Source organism: Stegostoma tigrinum, chromosome 1 (assembly GCF_030684315.1).
Source record: "Stegostoma tigrinum isolate sSteTig4 chromosome 1, sSteTig4.hap1, whole genome shotgun sequence".
NCBI lineage: Eukaryota > Metazoa > Chordata > Chondrichthyes > Orectolobiformes > Stegostomatidae > Stegostoma > Stegostoma tigrinum.
In genome coordinates, this window is record NC_081354.1 from 77,276,672 (window position 1) to 77,302,609 (window position 25,938).

The following is a 25,938-nucleotide window of genomic DNA, read 5'->3' on the forward strand; positions in this document are numbered from 1 at the left end:
ATGAGAAGCATAAGCGAGCCAGATCTCTTTTTATGTGGTAGAAACACAGGTTACCAAATTCAATTTTTCACTCTGCCTCCAGTTTCTTGGTGTGACAGGGAAATTTAACACTGTAGATGGAGCTTTCCCTGAGCAGGCAGGATGGTGGTGGGTCTCGCGGCCAGCATGCTAGGCAGGTGTACAAACTCTCCTTGTATAAAAACAAAAACAAATACTTGTAACAGTCCTTTCATCACCTCAGGATATCTCAAAGAATTCTACCTCCGATGAAATACCTTAGAAATGTAACCGTGTTGAAGTGTAGGAATAATGCACACATGATTTTGAATGACAGTTGTATTAAAATAACACAATGTGCAATGAATAAACCATGCTGATCCATTAATTTGCTCAATGGTAGGCGATCAGTATTCAGAGGGAATTATGTTATTATTTGTTATTGAGAGAGAATAATGCAAGTACTCAAAAGAAAACCACTCTGCTCAACAAATATTGATTGCGTGCGAGTAAAATCCAATTGCTGCTACTATGGGGAAGGTTAAAAGTAATAAAAGAATAAATAATCAGTCAGTTGGAATTATTGTATGTGTCCCACAAACTACCATTATCAAAGAGGGAAGGATGAGTCCAGTATAGCTGTGGTAGAGTTTCAAAGGGCAGAATTTCTTTTATACTAAGTTCAGTGTGGTGAGAAACATGGGAGGGACTTCTATTTGTATTTGAGGTGGGTTATCCTAAACAATAACATTCTCCTCAGCTCATTAAATATTCTCAAGAGGTGAAATGTCACATCACAGGGGTGGACTGGCAGAAAGATCTGTCCCCAACCAGACACCAGATTTAAAAAGCAACAAAACCCAACAGGTCTGGCAGTATCAATGGAGAGAAAGCAGTGGTAACATTTTGAATCCCATGACTCTTCTTCAGAACTCTGTTTTCTCTCCACAGCTGTTCCTGCTGAGATTCTCCTGCAATTTCTGCTTTTGTTTCAGATTTCCTGTATCTGCAGTTCTTTGTTTTATTTTAGTGCATAAAAGGAATCTGCTCAGCTCTTCACACCCTACACCCCAGGAGCAACACTCAATCACTGCACATTACATCACCCATCCCTGGCAATGTCAGAGGCCAGACAAGAAACAGTGCCATGCTTTAGCAATACACACCAAAAGAATGTTAAGGAGAAAAGGGAAGTTCTTTTACACAGGGATGGTGACAAGAGGCCAACCGAACTGACAAAGGCAACATGGACAGTGGTGCTCAGTGCCTGTTGGCATCTTATGGGGACCTGTAAGAAGGTCAATGATCTGATGTGCACTGCCAGGTAGGAGCCACTGTACAGCCAATGCTCAAATTCCTATAAGTGTGTAAGCTTACCAATATAGAGGACTATCACGTGCACAACTGGGTGTCAGGCATCCCATAAGTAATCTCATGTGCAATCAATGCCTCACTTCATTACACCGACCAATGGAGCACTATTTATACAACAATTGTACTGCCTCTCACACATCTGCCAGTGGTCACATCTAACACATTAAAGGAGCTGCAAAATTCAGCAGCTTACACACCATCATCTCACTGACTTCATCATAATTAGGAGTATGAATGCTTTCAATAGCTTCTCACCAAAGATTTGAATAGAGTAGAACCACAAAGTAGAGCCTTTTGAGTTGTGCCTCCTTTAGCATTCAACCCTACCTCCCTGCTTCAGTCAAGTTTGCTAGCATCAGCCTATGTGGCTGACTTGCTAGAACCGGCCCGTTAGCCACGGCAGGCTATACTCCCATTGCTGTAAGAGTTTGATACCAAGCCAGTCTGCATATGACATCTCATGAGTCGATCAAGATGAAGAGAATCGACCCTAACACTGTAAGCACTTGCACAAACAAAAGATTTTTTTTCCACAGGAGGTCTATTAGTGAAGATATTTATACTCTCCACAGCTTGGAGAAAGATGACTACCCCACCAGGATCACACAAGTATCAATGATGTCCGTGGGGGTGACCATTCTCCAGTTGAATGCAAAAAAGTGTTAACATGGTAATCCACCTGGATGCAGGCTGCTTTTGGGCTATTTCTCATCAGTACTTTGATATCTCCTACAGAAACTTGTCCGAAAGTACTTACAGCAAAATAATTGATAGTTTCAACATGCGGGTGGATTGAATGGAAATCTGTAATTTCAGTGAATGAGCATTATGACAATGAGCAAACAGCTTGGAGGTACAGCTTGGTCCTGTACATGAGCTGGGTTCATGCCCCTGAGGACACAGTGTCCTTGCTGCAGAATTACAATGATAGTTACCAGTGCAGACCGAGGTGCAACATCGAAATGCTGAAACATCCCGCAAATGAATCAGAGATATACCATGAAGGCTCTTAGAGACTGGCACGTACCAGATGCTGATCTCCACGGATGTTGTTTGTACATAGCTGGTGCCCATGCTAGTACCTGATGTCCAGCCTGGAGGTTCTTCGAAGTAAGCTGCAAACTGAATTGTCCAGGTACCAACTCTGATTTCCACATTGAGATTTCTCAACATCTAGCTTTGTTGGCACACTTGGTAATATAGGAAGCTAAATATTAAAAATGCAAGTTAGGCATTTAACAGGTTATAGGCATTTAACATATTATAATTGTAATTAGCAATTCACCAAACTGCTTGACTAAAGCATAAAAAGTGGCGCAAGATGTTTCCCATCTTTGAGAGAGGTCTTGGTGGACATAGAACATAGAACATAGAAAAGTACAGCACAGTACAGGCCCTTCGGCCCACAATGTTGTGCCGTGGAATAATCCTAATCCAAAAATAAAATAATCTAACCTACATTCCCCTCAATTCACTGCTGTCCATGTGCATGTCCAGCAGTCACTTAAATGTCACTAATGACTCCGCTTCCACGACTACCACTGGTAAACTATTCCATGCGCTCACAACTCTCTGGGTGAAGAACCTCCCTCTGACATCTCCTCTATACCTTCCTCCTAACACTTTAAAGCTATGACGCCTCGTGGCAGTCAATCCTGCCCTGGGGAAAAGTCTCTGGCTATCGACTCTATCCATGCCTCTCACTACCTTGTACACCTCGATCAGGTCACCTCTCTTTCTCAAACTCTCCAGAGAGTAAAGTCTAAGCTCAGTCAACCTCTCCTCGTAAGACAAACCCTCCAGTCCAGGCAGCATCCTGGTAAACCTCCTTTGTACCATCTCCAAAGCCTCCACATCTTTCCTATAAAGGGTGACCAGAACTGGACACAATATTCCAAGTGTTGTCTCACCAGGGTTTTGTAGAGCTGCAGCGTAACCTCGCGGCTCTTAAACTCGATCCCCCTGTTAATGAAAGCCAAAAAATCATACGCTTTCTTAACAACCTTATCCACTTGGGTGGCAACTTTGAGGGAGCTATGCACTTGAACACCAAGATCCCGCTGTTCCTCCACACTGCCGAGAATCCTGTCTTTAATCCTATATTCAGCATTTAAGTTCGACCTTCCAAAATGCATCACTTCGCATTTATCCAGGTTGAACTCCATCTGCCATTTCTCAACCCAGCTCTGCATTCTGTCAATGTCTCGCTGAAGCCAGCAATAGCCCTCGATACTATCAACAGCACCTCCAACCTTTGACACATCTTGTCTGATTCTGCCACAAATCCCATCATCAGCCACGTCCAGGCCTCCATAAGATTCCCGGCAATCGGTGTATGTATACTTTTACTTTGAAAATGCTGCACTCTGGTATTTATGTCTTGTTGAACCCACAACAGACATTTTTATTTAACTTGTTCGTATATATTGTTACACCCCTCTGGAGGAGGTGGGACTTGAACCCAGGCCTCTCACTCATAGTGGACGCCACTACTGCGCCACAAGATGTGCATTGGGCATTGAGGAGTTATTTCAGATTTTCAGGTGCACAACCAGTTTAGAAGTTTGCACACTGGAGCCATGTAGGTGTGAAAACTTCAATCATCTAGTCCTTGGTCAGGTGCATTATCCATTGCACCACTGGCCCTGCTCCCATTAAACCACAATATTATACAGCCTGATCATCTTGGACTGTACTCCTACACCCAGTTTATGTTTTTAGCATCTGACAACAGAGCAGAGCTGCCAGTTGTTCCGGAATTGACAAGGATGTAGGAATATGTTTACATAGGAACATTCGACTTTAACTCCTGTGATGGTTGAGTTGATATCAAGACTCCACTTTGTGGGTGCTTGTGGTGAGAACCAATAGTAATCATAACAGACTGCTATCTTCAGTTCTCCACTTTTATCAGTAACATTTCACAACCGTCAGTAATATTTCTCCCAGTTTTAGATTTCTTATGCACTGCACACAGCTCCTCAGCCAAAAGGCTGGTTAACTGCAGTGCTATGTGGTGCCCGGAACTGATTTTTTTTTTGCTGTGGGAAAGCATCTCACTTCCCGCCAGTGCTTCTCCTGATCAAAATCAGGAACCCATTATCTACAGAGTAACTGCACAAGCCTGCTTCGTTCTTCTGCTTTTTCACAGCAGATTGTTGCCCAATCACACACGCACATCGTGTACTCCAAACTATTGAATTGCAGAAAATAATTTATATTTCTACTTCCTGCGTGAAACTCCATCCTTGGGTCACCTCCACGAGCTGAGGACTTCTGTTCATTGTGTGGCTCAAGGAGCTTGCAATCAGCGTCTTTCAAAGAAAAACTGTACAGGCACCATCGAGTGAACCTTAGCCATTAAACGTAAGGAAGTTAAATGTGGCCTGTACTTAATTAAACATTTGCTATAAAATAATTTTTGAACTAAATAACAAGGCAAAAGAAGTCTCCCCAATGATGATGTCTTAAATTGCATTGATTCTAAGTTAGTTCTCCTTTTACTGCAGGTTTGCTGGTACGGTAATAGCCTCTGGTATGCCAACATGTCAAAATAAATATAAATATCAGCTGATCTTCAGCAATGCCAGGTCAAGTCATGTAATAGGAAGTTAGTGTGAGAGGCAGTCAGAGTGCCTCAGAAGCTTTGCAGAAACCAAGCTTATTAAGTGCTGTCAGCAGGAAAAGCGAGCACAGACCAGGTCCTGTGCAACGCTTCCATTTGAAGCTGCTTTGCTTCTTTTCAAGTGAGCATTAGGATAACTATACAGGGAATTGAAGTTTGCAAACAGAGAGGCCTGTAGGAACATGTTTGTATCGGAACATTCCACTTTAACTCCTGTAAAGGTGGAGTGGATGTCAAGACTTTGTGAGTAATAGTGGGGTGCACCAATACTATGACACCGTTTTCTTCAGTTTTTCACATTAATCAGGAGCATTTGCAAGTGTTCCAGTAATATTTCTCCCAGTTTTAGATTTCTTATGCACTGCACACAGTTCCTCAGCCAAGAGGCTGGTTAATTGTCAGGCTGCTGTGCGGTGCCTGGAACTGATCTTTTTTTTGGCCTTGGGAAAGTACCTCACTTCCCGCCAGTGCTTCTGATCAAAATCAGGAACCCATTATCTACGGAGTAACTGCACAAGCCTGCTTAAAAACAAACCAGTAATTATTTTTTAGGAGTTCTTCTCCGCCTGCACACCTTTGCTTTTAAACTCTTGAATTCTTGTGTAAATCTGTTTCTGTGGGAATGCTAATTACCACAGTTGGAATAGGTGATGACATATTGGTATTGCTGGGCTAGTAATCCAAAGACTCAGATAATGTACTTGGGTTTGAATACTACCACAGCAGATGATAGAATTTTAAGTAAATAAAATCTGGAATTAAAAGTCTAACAGCTACCATTGTTGATTGTCGTAAAAGCCCATCTGGTTCACTCCTATCATTAAGGGAAAGAAAACAGCAGTCCTTACCCTGGCCTGGCTTACATGTGACTCCAGACCCACAATATTGTGGTTGACCCTTAACTGTGCTGCGAAATGGCCCATTATTACCTAATAACCTCATCCCGGCCCCTTGACCTGCCCGTCCTCCCCAGACTGACCTATCCCCTCCCTACCTCCCCATCTATACTCACCTCTTCAGGCGCCATTCCCGCCCCTTTAACTTGTCTGTCTCCACTCCACCTATCTTCTCCTTTACCCATATTTGATCCGCCTCCCCCTCTCTCCCGATTTATTGCAGAATAATAGCTGATTTACAATGATCAATTAAAGCAACAATTAAAATTTCAAATCACTAAGCTCATATCAGGTCGGCCCAATTGGTTACACATCTGCTGTGACTCAGAAACCTGTTGGAACAAGCCCTGTTTAGATATGTGACAACATAATCCAGGTTGACACCATGGAATCAAACTAAGGAAGGGATGATTTACTTTCTGAGGTGCTATCCTTTGGATATGATACAAAAATGTGGCCCAGCTTTTTTTCCAATTGTGCTGAGATCCCATGCCATGGTTTCACAGCCGAGCACTCTGTCTTCTTGGTGTGCTAGTCAATACCCCTTTTATAAACTAGTCACCAAAAACAGATCACTGCTGCCGTTATCAGCAAAATGGATGACATTACCCCCGTCATTTGGATTACGCATGTTTCATGGGATCAGGTGTTCCTCCATCAAGACTGAGAGATTCCCCAATTCAGGTTTCCTGTTTTAGTGAGGCCCCTAGCCCAGAAGGGGATGACAGAAAGGAGAATGGAGAAGGAAGGGAGAATGAGAAACATACTCAGAGCGTTAGCTAAGCCCCAGAATCTCACTGATATTAATGACTCTGAGCCCATGAGGATTGCTGTTGAAAGTCTTGCCAATGCACCCTCTGCGATTTCAGTAGCTTCCTCCTCAGAAATGGCGGTGTATCTGAGAGTCTCCAGTGCTGGCCTCTTCTTAGGGGAGGTTCACTGAGTGCTGTTAATGCCTTAATAAGAGCAGAGGGAATTATATATGTCAGAAGAGTGGGATGAAAGCTTGTGCGGATTAAGAATGAATTAACGCTAGTGCTTTGGGACATCAGGGCAGCACAGCACAATAAAGCTGATTGCCTTGGTTGGCCATCCACGCTCGAGCAGCTAGGTTTGGGAATCTTCTCCTCGTACAGAGTGAAGACACTACTGTCCACTGTCCCTTCTGGCCTTAGACCTCTCAGCCTACCTGTGGGGCAACTTATTCCCCCAGTGAGTTGTTAATTGTCTACCATTCATGATTGGACGTGGCAAGGCTATAGAGTTAAGATCTGATCTAGTTGTTGTAGGATCACCTAGTTCTGTCTGTCACTTGCTGCTGATGCTGTCTGGCCTGTAAGTAGTCCTGCCTGGTAGCTTCACCAGGTTGATATCTCATTTTTAGGTATGTCAGGTGCTGCTGTTGGCATACCTCTACAACCTCCATTAATCCCCTTACTTGATTGTAATGTTTGACTGGGGAGTGTGCCAAGTCACGAGATTGCGGGTTGTGCTGGAGTACAATTCAGGTGCTGTTGATGGCCCATAGTACCGTGGGGATGTCCAGTCTTGAGTTGCTAGATATGCTCAAAGTCTATTGCATTTGCACGGTGATGGTGCCTCACACTACAATGAGGGCATCTTGAAGCGAAGGTAGTACTGTTTCATTCATAGGTTAGGTGAGTGAGTAAAGGCCTGGCAAATAGTATATAACAGGAAAGAATAAAACAGTACATTTTGGTAGAAAGAATTATCTGAATGTTAACTGATTCGTGATACATTGCATAGTTCTGAGATGCTGAGAGATCTGGGTGTACTGTTCACTTGGATCATAAAAAAAGTGTGTAAGTACAGCAAGTAATGAAAAAAATGAACATGGTATTATTGTTTACTATGAGGGAAAGTGGGTAGCAAACTAGGGAGGTTAATTTCAGCTGTGATAATGGGAACTGCAGATGCTGGAGAATCCAAGATAATGAAATGTGAGGCTGGATGAACACAGCAGGCCCAGCAGCATCTCAGGAGCACAAAAGCTGATGTTTCGGGCCTAGGTCTAGGCCCGAAACGTCAGCTTTTGTGGTCCTGAGATGCTGCTGGGCCTGCTGTGTTCATCCAGCCTCACATTTCATTATCTTAATTGCAGCTGTACAAGGTGTTGATAAGACAACAGCTGGAGTGTAGTGTACAGTAATGTTCATTTTATTTCAGGAAGGATGTAAATATGTTGGAGGTACTTCAGAGAAGATCTACTGGACTAATTGTTGGAATGGGCAAATTGTCTCAAGGGGAAATATTGGTCAGCGTAGCCTTGTATCCGATTGTTTTAAATGGGTGATCCTTGGTTCTAGGTTCGCCCGCAAGGGAAAACAATGATTTTATGAACCATTCTTTCCACATGCAACTTGTCTAAGCTCCTCAGGATCTTACATTTTTCAATCAAGTCACCAGTACAATTTATACATCTGCTTTCTACTAAATCATCAAACTATTAAAAAAAAGTGTCCTGAATACATTGCTGGGTTTCAGGGAAAATTGAAGACCTTTTTTTTTACATCCCTATCTTACGCATGACAAGCTAGTGAGAAAATGTGAAATTTTAAAATTATCTGTTGGTTCATCAAAGTTGACCATCTTATATCATTCAACCGAGAAGAAATGGACTGCAAAGCTAAGTTTTCTGACATTAAATTAATCTGTCATTTGGTAGATCATTTAACATTGGTATTTCTTTCAGTTTCTTGCCATCCCACTCACCAAACATTTTCCCAATGATTTGAATGGTACAACTAACTAACTCAGCACGTTTTTACTTTTGGCAGTTTTCTGAAGAATGAGGTTATAAACATTTTGCTAGCGATTGTTGTGGACTCCATTAGACTTCAGCAGTAACCATATACTCAGCACCTACTCTAAATGAACATTACTCAAAACATTGCCAAAATGTACTGTTTCATTCTTTTCTGTTATGTGCTATTTGCCAGGCCTTTACTCACTCACTTAACCTATGTTCATCCCTTAGTATCTTCCTTATGTCATCTTCATAACTTACATTCCTACCTAACTTCATCTTATCAGCAAATTTAGCAACCGTACCTTCGGCCCCTTCGGCCAATTCATTCATATTGTTTGCAGAAAGTAGAGATCTCAGCCCTGATCCCTGTGGCATATCAATTGTCAGATCTTGCTAACCAGAAAATGATACACTGTTTCCTGTTATTCAGCCAATCTTTTGTCCAGGCCAAGTTTTCATCCCTTTCGCCACTCCCTTTTATTTTCCTAAAAAAAAATGTAAAAATATTATTATTAACTTTTATGTGGCACATTATCAAATATGTTCTGAAAATCCAAAAACAATACAATCATGAGGCCCTCTTTACCCATAGAACATATTACCTTCACAAAGGAGTCCAATAAATTGATTTAAAAGGAGATCCTTTCCATGAAACCATTTAATCTTTGCCTGATTATTTTAAATGTACCTCAGTAGTCTGTTATAACTTCTTTAACAATAGACTCTAACATCTTCTAACTGACCCATCTGTTCCTGTTTTCTCTTTCCCTCCCTTTTAGAATAAAAGAGTTACATTCACTATTTTCCAACCTAACCATCCCTAAGTCTAGGGAATTTTTGAAAATTAAAACCAATGCATCAACTATCTCACTAGCTACTTCTTTTAAGATGTCAGAATTAAGTCCATCAGAACATGGAGGCTTACAAGAGCACAGCTCTGACAATTTTCTCAGTACCTGGAGATTGCAAAATTCTTGAGATTTCTGTGCTTTCCATTTCTTGATTTGCAATTTATTTGGAATGTTCCTCATATAGTCTAAAGTGATGATCAATGCAAATTAACTATTTAATTAGTCTTACTTTCTCTATTAATTCTACAGATTCACTTTCTGCAGGGCCAGTCTTCACTTTGTTAACTTTTAATATAGGTAAACTAGGACATTAGTGCATCAGATGGGTTTAACAACAATCAATGGTATTTTTGTGGGCACTTTTACGGAAACTACTTCTTTATTCTAATTTATTTTGTTAGTTGAATTTAAATTACACTAGCTGCTATGGGGGGATTTGAACCATGTATTCAAAATAGTTTTGCCTCTGGTTTGCTAGTCCAATGACAATGCCACTCATAAAACCAAAAAGTGTAGGAGCAGAAGTAGACCATTCAGCCCATTGAATGTACTCTGCCGTGGCTGATCTGATAATCCTCAACTTCTCTTTCCTGCTTTGATTTCATTGCTGATTAAAAAATTGTCAATCTTAAGTCTTGAATATTCTTAACAACCCATTCTATACAGCCCTCTTCAGTAAAGAATTGTACAGGTTCAGTACATTCTGAGAGAAGAAATTCCTCCACATTTCTGTCTTAAATGGCTGATCCTTTATGCTCCTGGTCCTAAGCTCTCCCAAAACGGGAAACAACTTTTCTGCATTAACCCTAAGAATTTCCTAAGTTACCTAAGAACTTTGTATGTTTTAAGATCACTTCTCACTCTTTTATATTCCAATGAATATAGAGACACAATCTACTCAACTTCTTCTAATGTGACCATCACTGGACTGCTGCCAATCTTTCCTTAGATAATGGGTCCAAAACTGATCACAGTATTCCAGCTGTGGTTTGACTAGTGCCTCGTACAGTTTTGGCAAAACCTCTCTACTTTTACACTTCATTCCCTTTGAAGTAAAACCAATATTGCATTTCCTTTCCTATTATCTGTTGAATTTGGATGCCAGTTTTTTGGAATTAATTGACAAGGACTCCAAAATATTTCATAGCGTCCTGCAGTCTTCCTCCATTTAAATACCATTCAGCTCCTCTATTTTTCCTGCTAAAGTTCAACATCTCACATTGCTGTACATTATATTCGCTCTACCAAATTTATGTCTACTTATGTAACATGTCTATATCTGTCTGCAGACTCTGTGTCATCCTCACCACTTGCCTTTGCACCTATTTTGTATCATCCACAATCTTAGTGAAAATGCATTCACTTTCTTCATCTAAGTCATTTATAAATACATAGCAAATAACTGTGACCCCAACACTGATCTTGTGGCGCATTATTGGTTACCTCGCACTGCCATCCTGAAAATGTACCTTATTCCAAATCTCTGTCTTCTACTAGTTAGTCAGTCCATTGTACATGTTAATATACTACCTCCAACACTGAGGGCTCTTGTCTTGTAAAGTGGCCTAATATATGGCAAAATGCCTTTTGAAAATCTAAATATTTTGCATCAACTGCTTCCCCTTTATCTGTCCTGTGTGTTTCCCCGTCAAAGAATTCCAATAAATTTGTCAGGCATGATTTCCCCTTTGTGAAGCTATTCTGGCTCAGCTTAATCATAGTAGATGTTTCTAAATGCTCCACTATTGCATCCTTAATAAAGATTCTTACGTTTTCCCAATAACTGGCTTTTAGTTACCTGTTTCTGTCACCTGTCCCTTTCAAAATGAAGGTGTTACATTGGCAGTTTTCCAAACTTTTGAAACATTTCCAGGCTCTAAGGATTCTTGGAATATTACCACCAGTATAACCACTATATGTGTAGCTACTTCTTTTAATATACATGGATACATCCCATTCTGTTGACAACGGCCTGGAAGTACAATCATTAGACTATTACTCCAGTGACCCAGGTTCAAATCCTGCCAATTCAAATTATTTGTCTAAATGATGACAATGAAATGAGTGTTGGCAACAAACCAATCTGATTCACTAATGTCCATTAGGGAAGGAAACTGCCATCATTACCAAGTCTGGTGTACATGTGAATCTAGAATCACAGCAATGTGGTTGACTCTGAACTGGCCTCAGGGCAATATATACTGGTCTGTTCAGTGATGCCCATATTCTGTGAATCCAAGATAATAAAGTGTGAAGCTGGATGAACACAGCAGGCCAAGCAGCATCTCAGGAGTACAAAAGCTGATGTTTCGGACCTAGACCCCTCTCTGATGAAGGGTCTAGGCCCGAAACGTCAGCTTTTGTGCTCCTGAGATGCTGCTTTGCCTGCTGTGTTCATCCAGCTTCACACTTTGTTATCTTGAATTCTCCAGCATCTGCAGCTCCCATTATCTCTCATATTCTGTGAATGAGCTTTCCAAAAAAAGAGGCCAGTGAACTTAACACTGTGTAGCCCAATTTGTTTACCTAGCATATTTTTCCTCTAGTGCTAGTTGATCTATTTATTTCCTTCCCTCCTTTAGCCCTTAAACAATGATAGTTCCAATGGGGCTTGAATCCGGGACCTTCTGCATGTAAAGCAGTCACAATAACTGTTACACCATGACACCATTGCCCTTACACCAGTTACCATAGGAGCATATAGATCCAGAGGTTCCACTGATGCCTGTTTCAATTAACCAAGATGTTGGAGAAGACCACAATGTCCTCATCCAAGGAAGATACACCTAAATGGATGCCATCCTATGGCATCAGTTATTGTCCCAGTTGGAGGATTTAGTTGAAACATAGATGTTTTTCCTTCAAGACATCTCATCCCAATGCCCATTTCATTTCCAATATAGTGACCAACATTTCTGCTCCCACATCTCAGCTGTGAGATGGTGTCATGGTCCATGAACTTTCTGACATGTATCTGTAAATCAAAACAAAGGAGTATAATTGCAATGAAGGACAATGACATGAACAAACACACCCAAGTGAAAACCACTGCAGAATAACTCAGACGATTTTGTGTTCTCTTTCTTGTCCTTCAAACATTGTAGGTGCAGGCTATGGAGATGCATGGAGCAGAGCCCCCACTCCTGTCATTCTTACCTCCCTCTACCCTTTCACAGCCCACCAGAACTTCGCTTCTCACCAGAAGATGGGAAAAGGTTGTTGTATTTGCGTGAAGCTCTGAGCCGTTACTGCAACTGACCAATCAATAAAAACACTGCTGTATTCAAAAGGAAACAGAAAGTCTAGAAAGTTCTTTGCTGCGGGGGGAATTCTTGGAAAATTTAGCCCACTGCAAGAAAAAAATGTTGTGCTTGACAATTTAAGAAAAGTTTCCATCAAATAACTGGAGCTGCAGAACAAATATCTTAAAATTCAGACCAATAAGCATGAACAAAATGATGACTGATTTTTCTTTTGCAAAAAAATCTGTTTCCTAGTAAAGTTGACAGTTAAGTTAAAATGCACCTTCCTGGTCTTAGCAAAAAAAGTTAATCCTTGTTTTCTGGAATGTACAAGGAATGATTTGCTCCACACTTTGGTCACAAAGCTCTTTAGTGGAAACATTGAAGCTAACCTGCCAGCCTTTATTGCATCAAAGGTATGAGAAGAGCTCAGAAGCATTTGACCAAGTAATTCACTCAGGAATGGGTCTAATGAAATGCCACTGAAGATATTCTGGCATGGATGCTCCAGTGAATTCAGCACAGCTACATCTGTGACACTGGAAATGTTGGTCCCATTTATAGGCTGTGCGTTCTGTTTATTTGAACAATTCAAAAGAGGAGGCAAACTGGAAATGAAATGTTAATCTTGATTCTCTCTCATGGATGCTGCCAGACCTGCTGAATTTCTCCAGAACTTCTTTTTCTTATTACTGCTTGTACAATGTTAGAATTTCAAGACTGGCATCAATGAAAAGCAAAAGCCAAAATGAATACTAACCACATCACACACATCAGCTTGTCAAAGGTACTGACATGATTTGGCAGAATGGCTACTTCATACCTATAACAGGTTTCACATGAAGTAAAAGAAAGATGGTAATAAATATTTGTTTAATTGGCTAATTACATTTTACACAGGAAAAATTTTGGGCTGAACCTTTCAACCACTGAATGATGTAGGCATTGGTGAGGAAATTGGGAGAATCACATGTGACAGTCAGTGAGGAATTCCCAATATTGAGAACAAAAAGTTTTATTCTCCAACCAAATGCTGAGCAGCAACATGACAGTCTCACTGATGAGCAGTGAGTGGCCTGATTTCATGCATTAACAACCTTACCACTATGTCATCTCACCTCATTGATATGCAGTTCCCCATTTTCCCACCTGCTGGATAGAATGAGACAGCAACAATTCCCGACACGAGAGTCAGAGATGCAACCTGCCAGCTCCAGCTTATTCTTCTGGCCCTCCACCGTGGACAGCAGTCACCAATATCTCAGGACACACTCCATAGGCAGTGACTGGAAACATTCACCACCCCACACCCCAACCCCCAAACCCACCAGCACATCCCGTCTGTCCACCAGAACTTCCAGATCCCTATCAGCAAAGCAGGGTGACCCAATTCCCCTCTGTCAAACATATCTGCAGTAATTGATAGGAACTGCACACGGCAGTGCCAAAATGCCAGCCCTTGATTGGGTGCACAACATGAGCTTTAAAGATGTTGCTGGCATCAGTAACCCCAGGAGGTCCCAGCAACAGCCAATATTTCCATTTGTAGTGAGTGGGAGAACGCAATGAGTACTAGTGCATAGGGGTATGGTGTGTCCCACCACTGCCATTTGTGCTGGTGCTTTGTTGGGTTGAGGATGTCGCATGGATGGCTGTAACAGGACAGACAGTGGCTCAGTGGTTAGCACTGTTGCCTCACAGCATTGGGGACCTGGGTTCAATTCCACCCTTGGGCGACTGTCTGTGTGGAGTTTATACATTCTCACCGTGTGTGTGTGTGGGTTTCCTCTGGGTGCTCCAGTTTCTTCCCATAGTCCAAAGATGTGCAGGCTAGGTGGATTGACTGTGTTAAATTGCCTGTAGTGGTCAGGGATGTATAGATTAGCGGGATGGGTCTGGGTGGGATGCCCTGATGGTCAGTGTGGACTTGTAGGGCTGAATGGCCTGTTTCCACACAGTAGGGATTCTGTGATGAAAAATCATTAGGGTTATCAAAGAGAAACCATCCACAAAACTCTTCAGAATTGATACTTAGTTGATTTTTGAAAACATTCAGCCCACTGCAGAATTGTGTTTCATGGGACCAAAGGAATTTTTATAACACTGGAGGAGAGACTCAAATCAAACAGATTGCTATGTCCTGCTACAGATGGTTCTGTGAGAGGCCTTTCAATGATAAAGTTTGTCACATTGTGTGACAATAGTCAAGGAACTTTGTAGTGATCAGGAGCAGCATTTAAAACAGAAAAGAACAGAGGGGCAGATATAGAAAAAAATACAGATATTCAAGAAAGGAAATGTTGCATTTGGCACTAATACACTGCCCTTCATTCCCATTACTCTGAATTACTAAACCCAAAAAGGATAGAATTTCAATGCCAGAAATTTTTGTGCTTTTGGATTCTTTCAGGCTCCAGGAAGGAATTAACCATAAATTTTGTTGGCCAACTATTCAGGACCTCAGAGTCGGAGTTATTAGCTGAGTGTTTCCAAATAAAAAATACATTTCAATCCTGTCGACACTTTTTTAATATAATTAAAAGTAAAGGCCTTCTGATGTTTAAGCACTTGCTTAATGATACTTTATGTTATATCTGAAAAAGATCATAAATATCTTATTTGCAAAGCATGCTTTTGCAATTATGAAGACACAGTGATATGAATACAAAAGGAGTGTATTGTTTATGTGATGCATGTAGACATTGTTGCTAAGCTACATTGTTTACGCATTACACTAATTAGTGATAAATTCCATCCTACTAATAACATGTTCCTTGACATTCAATATTTTCTCAAAAACATATAACAAAAATGAAATTTGCAGTAATTTAAGGAGAAAATGCCCTGATTTAGGTGTTCCTCTCTCTCCCCATCACTCCGTCACCTTAAATGTGGATTGAGTTTTGTAAAGTCAATAAATTTGTCTGCGCATTCCTGGATTTAGCTTTGGAATGTTGCTAAACTGAAGAATAGGAATGGCAGGGAACAGAGAAATTCAAGTAAGGAATACTAATACCTTTTAAAATTATTGGTACTTTTTGCAGGATAAAGCCATAAAATAACAGAAAGAGAAAGATAGTGGTAATAAAATTTTCAGAGTAGAATAGAAGTATAACAGAGTAGAATATCATTAACAATGAGTAAGATAAGGGCCCATGGTGGTAGAAGCAGGGTGCTTGCATGGATAGAAGATTGGCTGTCTGGCAGAAAGCAGAGAGTGGGGATAAAAGGGTCTTTCTCAGGATGGCAGCCGGTGACTAGTGGTGTTCCACAAGGATCAGTGTTGGGACCACAACTTTTCACTTTATACATTAATGATCTAGATGAAGGAACTGAGGGCATTCTGGATAAGTTTGCAGATGATACAAAGACAGGTGGAGGGACAGGTAGTACTGAGGAGGTGGCAAGGCTGCAGAGGGATTTGGACAGGCTAGGACAGTGGGCAAAGAAGTGGCAGATGGAGTACAATGTGGGAAAGTGTGAGGTCATGCACTTTAGGAAGAAGAATAAAAGCATGAACTATTTTCTAAATGGGGAGAACATTCAGAAATCTGAAGTGCAAAGAGACTTGGGACTTCTCATCCAGGATTCTCTCAAAGTAAACTTACAGGTTGAGTCAGTAGTCAGGAAGGCAAATACAAGATAACAAGGTGTAGAGCTGGATGAACACAGCAGGCCAAGCAGCATCAGAGGAGCAGGAAAGCTGATGTTTCGGGCCTAGACCCTTCTTCAGAAATGGCCATTTCTGAAGAAGGGTCTAGGCCCGAAACATCAGCTTTCCTGCTCCTCTGATGCTTCTTGGCCTGCTGTGTTTATCCCCCGCTACACCTTGTTATCTCAGATTCTCCAGCATCTGCAGTTCCTGCTATCTCTAAGGCAAATGCAGCGTTGGCATTTATTTTGAAAGGACTTAAATATAAAAGCAATATTGAACTCCTGAGGCTTTTTAAGGCTCTGGCCATATTTGGAGTATTGCATACAACTTTGGGCCCCATATCTCAGGAAGGATATACTGGCCCTGGAGCAGGTTCAGAGGAGGTTCACAAGAATGGTCCCAGGAATGGAAAACTTAACATATGAGGAACGTTTGAGGACTCTGGGGCCTATAATCATTGGAGTTTAGACAGACAAGAATGGTCTGGACAAAGTGGATGTTGGGAAGATGCTTCTATTGGTAGAAGAGTCTAGAACCTGAGGGCACAGCTTTCTAGTAAAGGGAAGACCTTTTAGAACGGAGATAAGAAAAAATTACTTCAGCCAGAGAGTGGTGAATCTATGGAATACACGGGCACAGAAGGCTGTGGAGGCCAGGTTGTTGAATACATTTAAGACTGAGATAGATAGGTTCTTGACTATCAAGAGGATTAAGGGTTATGGGGAGAAAGCAGGAGAATGGGGTTGAGGAACGTATCAGCCATAATTGAATGGCAGAGCAGACTCTGTGGGCCAAATGGCCTAATTTCTGCTTCTATGTCTTATGATCTTATCTGATTCTTTAAAAAAGTTCCAACTTCGCCCTATATATATGAACAAGACTGATAAGTTTTAAACACAAGTTCAAATTCCCAGTTTCCACATTCCACTCCCCTGGTGTTTAACAGCTGTCATTAATTTAATTTCACGCTGGTGTTTGACAAAAAGAACAGCACCTCATTCTCCAGTTGGAAACTCTACAGACTTCTGGACTCAATATCAAGTTCAACAACTTTAGGATTTGCGACACAAACCCCCGTGTCCATATCCCAACCCCCACATACTAGGAAGGGTCCAGACCTGAAGCATCAGCTTTCTTGCTCCTCTGACGCTGCCTGGACTGCTGTGTTCATCGAGCTCCACACCTTGTTATCTTTATTATCACATGGACTACTTTTACACACAGCCCATTGTTAGCCACTAACAGTCTCCATTAGCAAGTTTTCACTCTCCTAACCTGATCATTATCCACTCCTTTGTCTGTCCAACTATTCTTTTCTCTCTCTTTGGGCTCTATCCCCATCTATCGTTTACTCCTTACTCTTTGTCCCACCCTATCCTCTGCATAAAAACCAATTTTTTTCTAGCTACCATCAGTTATGAGGAAAAGTCGCTGGACTCAAAATGTTAACTCTAATTTCTCTACACAGATACCGTCAGGCCTGCTGATCTTTTCCAGCAACTTCTGTTTTTGTTTCTGATTTCCAGCAATCACAGTTCTTTTGGATTTTATTCAAATTTCCAGTTTCTAGATGAACAGATAACACAGCAAAATTTGATGTTTAAAGACATTTACTGTAACAAACAGACTAAAGTATTATTGATGAAACATTATTTCTGTACTCCAAAACTGAACTTTTAATATAACCAAAACAAAAGCACTATCCTGATAGACATTATACTATCTTTTAAGTGGCCGAATCAATTCTCCCAGAATTAATCCAAAATGATTCTTAATTCCTTTCTCCACCTCTAAGCCTTTAACAATTTGTGATTTTTCTGTAATAGGAACTGCAGATGCTGGAGAATCCAAGACAACAAGGTGCAGACGAACACAACAAGTCAAGCAGCATCAGAGGAGCAGGAAAGCTGATGTTTCAGGCCTAGGCACTTCATCAGATGGGTCCTGAAACGTCAACCTTCCTGCTCCTCTGATGCTGCTTGGCCTGTTGTGTTCATCCAGCTCTATTCCTAGTTATCTCAGATTCTCCAGCATCTGCAGTTCCTACTATCTCCATCAAGGCTTGATGTCAGGTTGACTTCAGAATAAGTCACATGACTCCCTTTATTTACTTTTAAGGCATAGTCCCAAATATGTCAATCATATAAATGCCGTAATTACAGCATCATATAACCATGATTTCCATAGGTTTTAATTGGAATACGTGTGTGAGGAGGTTAAAAGAAACTGAATGAACTGTGGGTGCTGTAAATCAGGAACAAAAACAAAGTTGCTGGAAAAGCTCAGCAGGCCTGGCGGCATCTGTGAAGGAATAAACGGAGTTAACATTTCGGGTCCAGTGACCCTTCCTCAGAACTGATGGTGGCTGGGAAAACGTCAGTTTATATGCAGAAAATAGGAAAGTGGCTGGGATAGGGAGTAAACAATAGGATAGAGCCTAAAAAGAAAGAAATACAGTTGGACAGACAAAGGAGTTGCTAACGATCAGGCTGGGAGGGTGAATAGTTGTTGATGGGGACTGTTAGTGACTAACAACAGGGGATGTGGAGTGGCAGGCTATGTGGTAACAGGGTGAGGCTGTTGTTGTTCTCCTAACTTGCAAGAGTAGCTACACTTGAGGAATGTCCTTAATTGTCTGTAAAGCAATTTGGGACAACCTGAAGTGGTTCAAGGCACTATATTAATGCAAGCTTTTACAACAACTGTCCTGGGCTCACCCCCGTATACCAGTTTGGTTAAGTATAATAATTGCAGTCACTGAATTCTACTAAATAACATTAGGGCTGTGCAGCATTTATTTGTGAAGTTTTTGCAACATAATCTTATCTCTCATTATGTTACTATATTAATAAATCTTTAACGATTGGTTGACATCTTTAAATGTATATCCTTTCATTAATTACAGGATAACTTATTTTATTTATAGTCCACCCATCAAATCACACAAAATCATCTTTAACTCAAAAAGGCTGTGTTGTCACATCTTTTGGTCTTTCCAGTTGGTATGATATTATAAACACTTTGATTACACTAGTGGTCACAACCTTAAATCATAACACCAGCTGAGTTATGACATGAACCATATATGATTATTTTGATATCAACTTTGGATCTTTGGAAAAAAAAAGTGGCCAAGCAATCAATAGGTGCAGAAGAATTGCATTGTTTTGATATAATTATTAGGGTACACAGATTAAAATTTTGCTTGTATAAACCAAAGCTTAATGTCCTGCATTATTTCATCTTTGCTTTTTTTTTGTAATTTTTTTTTGTAAATTACCTCTGATTATCAAAAAATCAAAAAGATAAACCTAAACTGTTGTGCAATGAGTAATAGAGATAGCCTGAAACGTCAGCCTTCCTGCTCCTCTGATGCTGCTTGGCCTGCCGTGTTCAACCATCTCCACACCTTGTTATCTCTTGTAAAGAGTAATACCCAGTTTGTGCCAAAGAATTATACAATGCCCCAAACATTTGCTACTTTGACTGTTGCTGAAAAAGACACAATTTGCCAAACGCTTTCATTTTGCATCATCTGAACAATTTGCAAGAAGTACCAAAGTAAAGAGAAAATAATGTCTTGAGAGGACAGGGTTGATTGGTTGGCAAATGGGCTCTGATTGGTAGAAATGTTGTCACGAAGAATGTACCGGCTCATGACGACTGACAGTTAAGTAAACCATGTACTGTTGGGCCCAAACTAATCCACACCAGCTGTCCAGCTGACTGAGACAATCATCACCCAAAGAATCTGAGCTGTTGTGGCAACATACACTTTCACATATATGTTGTTATCATGAAGTTTTGAATAATGATGATCGAATCTCCAATCTCTTTCCATCACATGGCCGATCAGAAAACTGCCCTATTCTTACACCTGGCTGATGGCATACTTTGGGATGATTTGCAAATTGCTAGTGAATCTGTTTGGCTGCACTATGAACACATCCTTCTCAACCAACAACTCCTAGAGTGGAATGAAGCCTGGAGCCTCTGGCTCAGCGGTAGAAATGTTACTGACTGCATCACAGGCCCTCCTCCCAGTAACACTAGTAACAGTTAATTTATCAACTTTATCTGAAGTTTAATCTTTCCTGGGGGCAAGGAATATGCAGCCAACCTGCCTCTTACCAATTTAGATCAGTTGACCCATTTTAATTTTCCACCCAACAAACAATACAATACAGCCATCAACTTCCTGACTTCACGTGGAAGAAAGCTTAGTATTTGTATATGGTGTTTGAAAGGAAGAAAGCAGGGCAGGGTAATTTATGGTAGCTATAATAAAAAACAGAAAGTGCTGGAGAAACTCAGCAGGTCTGGCAAAATTTATTTTGAGAGAAACAGAGAACACTTCAAAGAAGTGTCAAACCAGACTCTATTTCTGTCTCCACAGATGCTTCCAGACCTGCTGAGTTTCTCAGCATTTTCGGTTTTTATTTCAGATCTCCATCATCTACAGTAATTTGTTTTAGTACGATGATTTAGTTGCCTTCTGCATACTCTTTTCCCCATTTTGCATGGTTGGTATAAAGGTTGGTCTATCTTATTCACAAGTGGATTAAAATATACCATTTTCAATTCTGGTATCAATATGCAAACACAGGCTAGGCATGTATTCTGAGGACTGCAGGAAAACTTTCAAAGATAAGTTTAGTGGCAAAAATCAAGGCAATTATGCTGTGAAATGAAAAACAAAAGTAATTTCGGTGCAATAATTACAGAAAGAAGCAAAGGTTAAAGATGCTATACAAGCAGAGTATCTGAAACCAACAAGGCTATATAAACGTGCAATGCTCCAACAATATAGGAGTAACTTACAATTATTTGCCATAAAAACTGGGATTTTGAAATTGATTACCCTTGTAGATGAATATCCACATCAGTTTGGATGTAAGAATTTTTTCAACAAGATCATTCGGGCTGAAGGTATATTTTCCCGCTTTAAAATATTTCCTTTGAGCTTCCTTGCAATCTTGGAAGTGACCTCCCACAATCCTCTTGTTAAGTTTCATATGCAATAGTCAGAACCTTCTGGAAAGCTGATTGTTCAGGATTGCCACAGAGTATCCTAGCCTCTGACCCATTCTTGCAGCCTAAGTATTTATAGACTTATAGTCATTTACAGCACAGAAGGCCCATGATATCAATGCCAGTTTACAAAGATCTGACTATAACTTTTATTTCAAGGAGCAAAGTCTCCCTCTCAAAAAAATGCTGCCAAATCTGCAGAGTTTCTTGAGCATTTTCTGCTTTTATTTCAGTTGCATAATTATCATCCACAAATCCATGAAGGTAGCTGTGCAGGTAGATAAAGATGGTTATGAAAGCTTATGGGTTCATTGACTTTATTAGCCATCCATAGCATGCAAGAGCAAGGAAATTATGCTCGAAGTGTACAAATTCTGATTTAGCCACAACTGGAATACTGCATGTAGTTCTGGTCATCACATTATGTGATCGCACCAGCGATGGTGCGGAGGAGATTTACCAGGATGCTGCCTGGACTAGATGAACTGAGCAATGAGGAAAGATTGGATAAGCTGGGATTGTTTTTCTTGGAGTAGTGAAGTTTGAGAGGGGACCTAAATGAAGGAGACAAGATTATGAGGGGCCTATACAGAGTGGATTGGAAGGCACTTTTTTTATTAGTATGGTGGTCAATAAGTAGGGGGGCATAACTTAAGGTAAGATGGCTATGAGGAAAGTTGAGGAGACTCCTTTCCAGCATAACTTCCTTGCTCTTGCTTAGTGTAGCCCAGCTAATAAAGACAATGATCCGATATGCTTTCTAAATGACTTAATCTACCTTCACTGCCACCTTTAGGGATTTACAGATGATATTTATGTAGTTGAAATAAAAACAGAAAGCGCTCAAGAAGCCCTGCAGGTTTGGCAGCATTTTTTGAGAGAGAGAAACGTTTGAAAATATGATTCCTCTTTTGAAATTGAAGGGAAGGTCATTGATGAAGCAGTTAAAGATGCTTAGGCCTAGAGAACTACCATGAAGAATATCTGCAAAGGTGTTGTAGAACTGAGATGGCTGGACTCCAACAACCATAACCATCTTCCCTTGTGACTCCAACCAGCAGAGTTTTTCCCCAATTCCCATTGATTCCAGTTTTGCTAGGGCTCCTCAATACAACACTTGCTTGAATACAGCCTTGATGTGAAGGGCAGCTGCTCTTAGCTTACCTCTGGAATTCTGTTCACTTGTCCATGTTTGAACCAAGGGTGGAATGAGGTCAGGAGCCCAAACTGGACATCACTGAGCAGGTTATTGCTGAGCAAGTGAGGCTTGATAACATTGTAGGTGATTCCTTCCATCATGTTGCTGATGGTTGAGTACAGACCAATGCGGCCGCAGTAGATTTGTCCTGCTTTTTCTGTACGGGATATACTCAGGCAATTTTGCACATTGTTGGGTAGATGGCATTTTGTTGCTGTACTGGAACTGCTTGGCTGGGGATGAGGCTAATTCTGGAGCACAAATTTTTGGTTCTTTTGCTAGGACATTGTTAGGGACTATAGCCATTGCAATGTCTGGTGCCTTCAGCTGTTCCTCGATACCATGTACAGTGAGTTAAATCAGCTGAAGACTGGAACCTATGATTCTGGGAACCTTGGGAAGAGGCAGAGCTGGATCATCCACTCAGCACTTCTGACTGAACATGGATTTAAAAGTTCCACCTTGTCTTTTGCCCTTAGGTGCCCTGCTCCCTCATCATTGAGGATGGGGATATTTGTGAAGACTCCAAATTAATGTCCATTTTACCCTGTTCTGCTGTACCCTATTAAAGATGTGGAACTTCTTCTGGCATTGTTCTGCTGTCCCACGGGCGAATAAGGTGCCAGTGTCACCCCGATCCAGCTGGCATAACTGACAGCTATAATGAGGCCCCTGTTGTTCTTTCAATGCCATTTGGTCCCTCCCCATTCACTTTAACCTAGGTAGGCTTAAAGATCTGAATGGGTTCTCCTTCCTCTCTGTTGTGTGCCCTGTCCTGCTGTTATCTTGATTGACTTGTCTGTCATAAGTACAAATACAATAAAAACGCTGAAGTATTTTAAGAGCGAATAGGGCAGGTTCCAAAGGGGCTTCCAAGTAAATCAGCTTACTCACCTCGATTTTACACTTTGCGCAGATTGGGGAAATCCTGTGTAGCCCTCTCCAGTGGTTGCAATTTTTGTTTATAAGTAATTTTAAGGAAATTTTAGGCCTTCGTCTTTTTGAGGAACTGACTATTACTAGACATTACATCAAGTTCTACGATTTGGAAATTCCCTTAAGGTAGTTTGCTGTCGTCACTGGGCTTTTTGAAATAACAGTGTTTCATGGGAATCAGCCAGATGTAAGGCAAAGAATTCCCCTTGTATCAAGGAGACTCACCGAGGTGTGGAATCTCTCTGCCTCAGATGAACCGCCCAAGTTCTAAATAATAAACCTCCATGAAAAATAAAGAAATGGACTGCTTTCTGGTGCAAATCACATGATATATTTCAAATTAATAATTAGTTAATGCGCGATATGATTCAATGGAAATCAAAGGGCAGCATTTACGTCAATTATATTAAATTTTAAGTGTGATGTTTGATGTCATAACATTGGATAATACACCATCTTTAAAATATGGGTTCACTTTATAAATTGTGGCATTATTGTTCTCATCTGCTTTGAAATAACATAAACATTTCAGAAAGGTGTGTTTTTATTAAAAAAGAATTCAATGCATGATTATTGGCATTATGTTTAACATTTCATAAATGGTTTTCTATCTTTGTAAAACCACTCATCCAGAAAGTTAGACTCACAAAAGTCACTTGCTCTTTTGCTTTCATTTCAGATTCCCTGACTTTCTGCGCAGTTGCCAAAATATGAGTGCCAAGCATCACAGGTATTTCAGAAATCATAATTCTGAGTCATTATTTTAGCTTTATCACTATATTTTTCTCTTTTGATCTCTGCTCAAGATAATGGGGGTCATTTTTAACTTTTCATGTCTAAGTTGATAATTTGGCATCACTGACTCATTGATTCTCGCACAAACAGCATTTCACCAGACGAAATATTATTTCTCAAAACTCTAATGTTCAAGTAGAGGTGAGTCTTATTCACAACATGAAAAGAGGTTTTTCATTGCCTCAGTTAACCATCCCTGTACCACACACCTGAACTAGCTGGCAGGGAGTCAGGCAAACCGGTCACACTAGCGTGAGGCTGCAGATGTGCCTTGGACTGACTCACACCTTGACTTCCACTCCCATGCCTGTGCCGTCACTCCTTCAGGAGCTCACTCATAGTAGGGTGCAAAAAATCTTGTGTTTTTGTCCAATTTTGCCAACTAATCTTTTACAATGGCAACTCCAAACAGTGTAAAATATTTCTTGAGCTCTTAGCCAATTTAACTGAGAAGGCAAAATCTGTCAGGTAATCAGGGAGTGGTGTGACAGCTAATCTGGGAGTGGCCTTGTCGGGTAAGGTGATTTCAGCTCTGACTGTAAGCTTGCAGGAATTATACTAATAAATCATTACTCAGTGAAGACTCACAGCACCACCTCAATTCTTGCAAAAATATTCCTTTGTAAACATTGTAGTAATGACACACTAGAAGACATCAACCATTTGAGTACATAGACACCTAGGTGTGACCTCTCCATGTTTGTTACATACTTTAAGGTTGAATTGAAAATAAATATTTAAACCACAGAAATGTTGCAAGAAAAATAAGGTGACTGGAGAACCTGTTTACTGACTAGAGTTGCTTCAGTGTTATTTGAAGAATTCCTATGAAGAGGCATGAGTCAAGTATACCAAAAACTTGCCAACATCGAGGATACACAGGCATAATTGATGCATTGGCCACGAAATCGTCCTGGATAGAAGCACACAGCACAGAATCAGCACTGATGGAGAAAGTCTTTGTCTTTTAGCTACAAATATCTGTGACCTCCTGTGAGTTTGTGTATCCCATAATCAGTAATATGTCCAGCCCCATGATATTGGAGTAGTAAAGATAAAAAGTAACCCCTTCACATTCGAACCTGGCAATGCCAAATGTACAGCCCCAGAACAGTTTGATCTGGCTGAATGTGCCAGATAGGTGAATGGGCTGAATGGCCTCTTTCCACACTGTAGGGATTCTTTGATTGTTAGCAATGTGAGTCTCCTGAGCACCACTCCCATTCTTTTGATCACATAATTAGGAAGACATTGCCTCAGCGTCATAAACAGGAAAATAACAAAATGCCCATTTAAAAATAATGCAATGAGTAGACTAACAAAATCATCAGAAACAAAAAAGAATGAATTCTATTCTCTGTATGAGCCAAGCACTCCGGTCCCTCTGGTGCCTCCTGAGGAAGGGCTCTGAGGTGGGTGGGGTCTGCTCCTTCTCCAGAACCACTTGGTTGTAAGAATAGCCACTGTGGGAGGTATGGCAAACAGAGCAAACTCCTCAACATCTCAGGAGCACAAAAGTTGACGTTTCGGGCCTACACCCTTCATCAGAGAGGGGGATGGGGTGAGGG

The 25,938-nt window shown here is 40.8% G+C and overlaps 1 long non-coding RNA gene across 1 annotated transcript; it reads right to left on the minus strand.

Annotated features, from left to right (window-relative positions):
- Positions 1-52: 52 nt before the first annotated feature.
- Positions 53-23,643, minus strand: LOC125448268 (uncharacterized). The gene is made up of 4 exons (XR_009446700.1): positions 23,534-23,643; positions 8,965-9,147; positions 2,399-2,578; positions 53-190 (listed from the first exon to the last, which is right to left on the minus strand). It is a non-coding gene; the product is annotated as an uncharacterized LOC125448268 (long non-coding RNA).
- Positions 23,644-25,938: the final 2,295 nt, after the last annotated feature.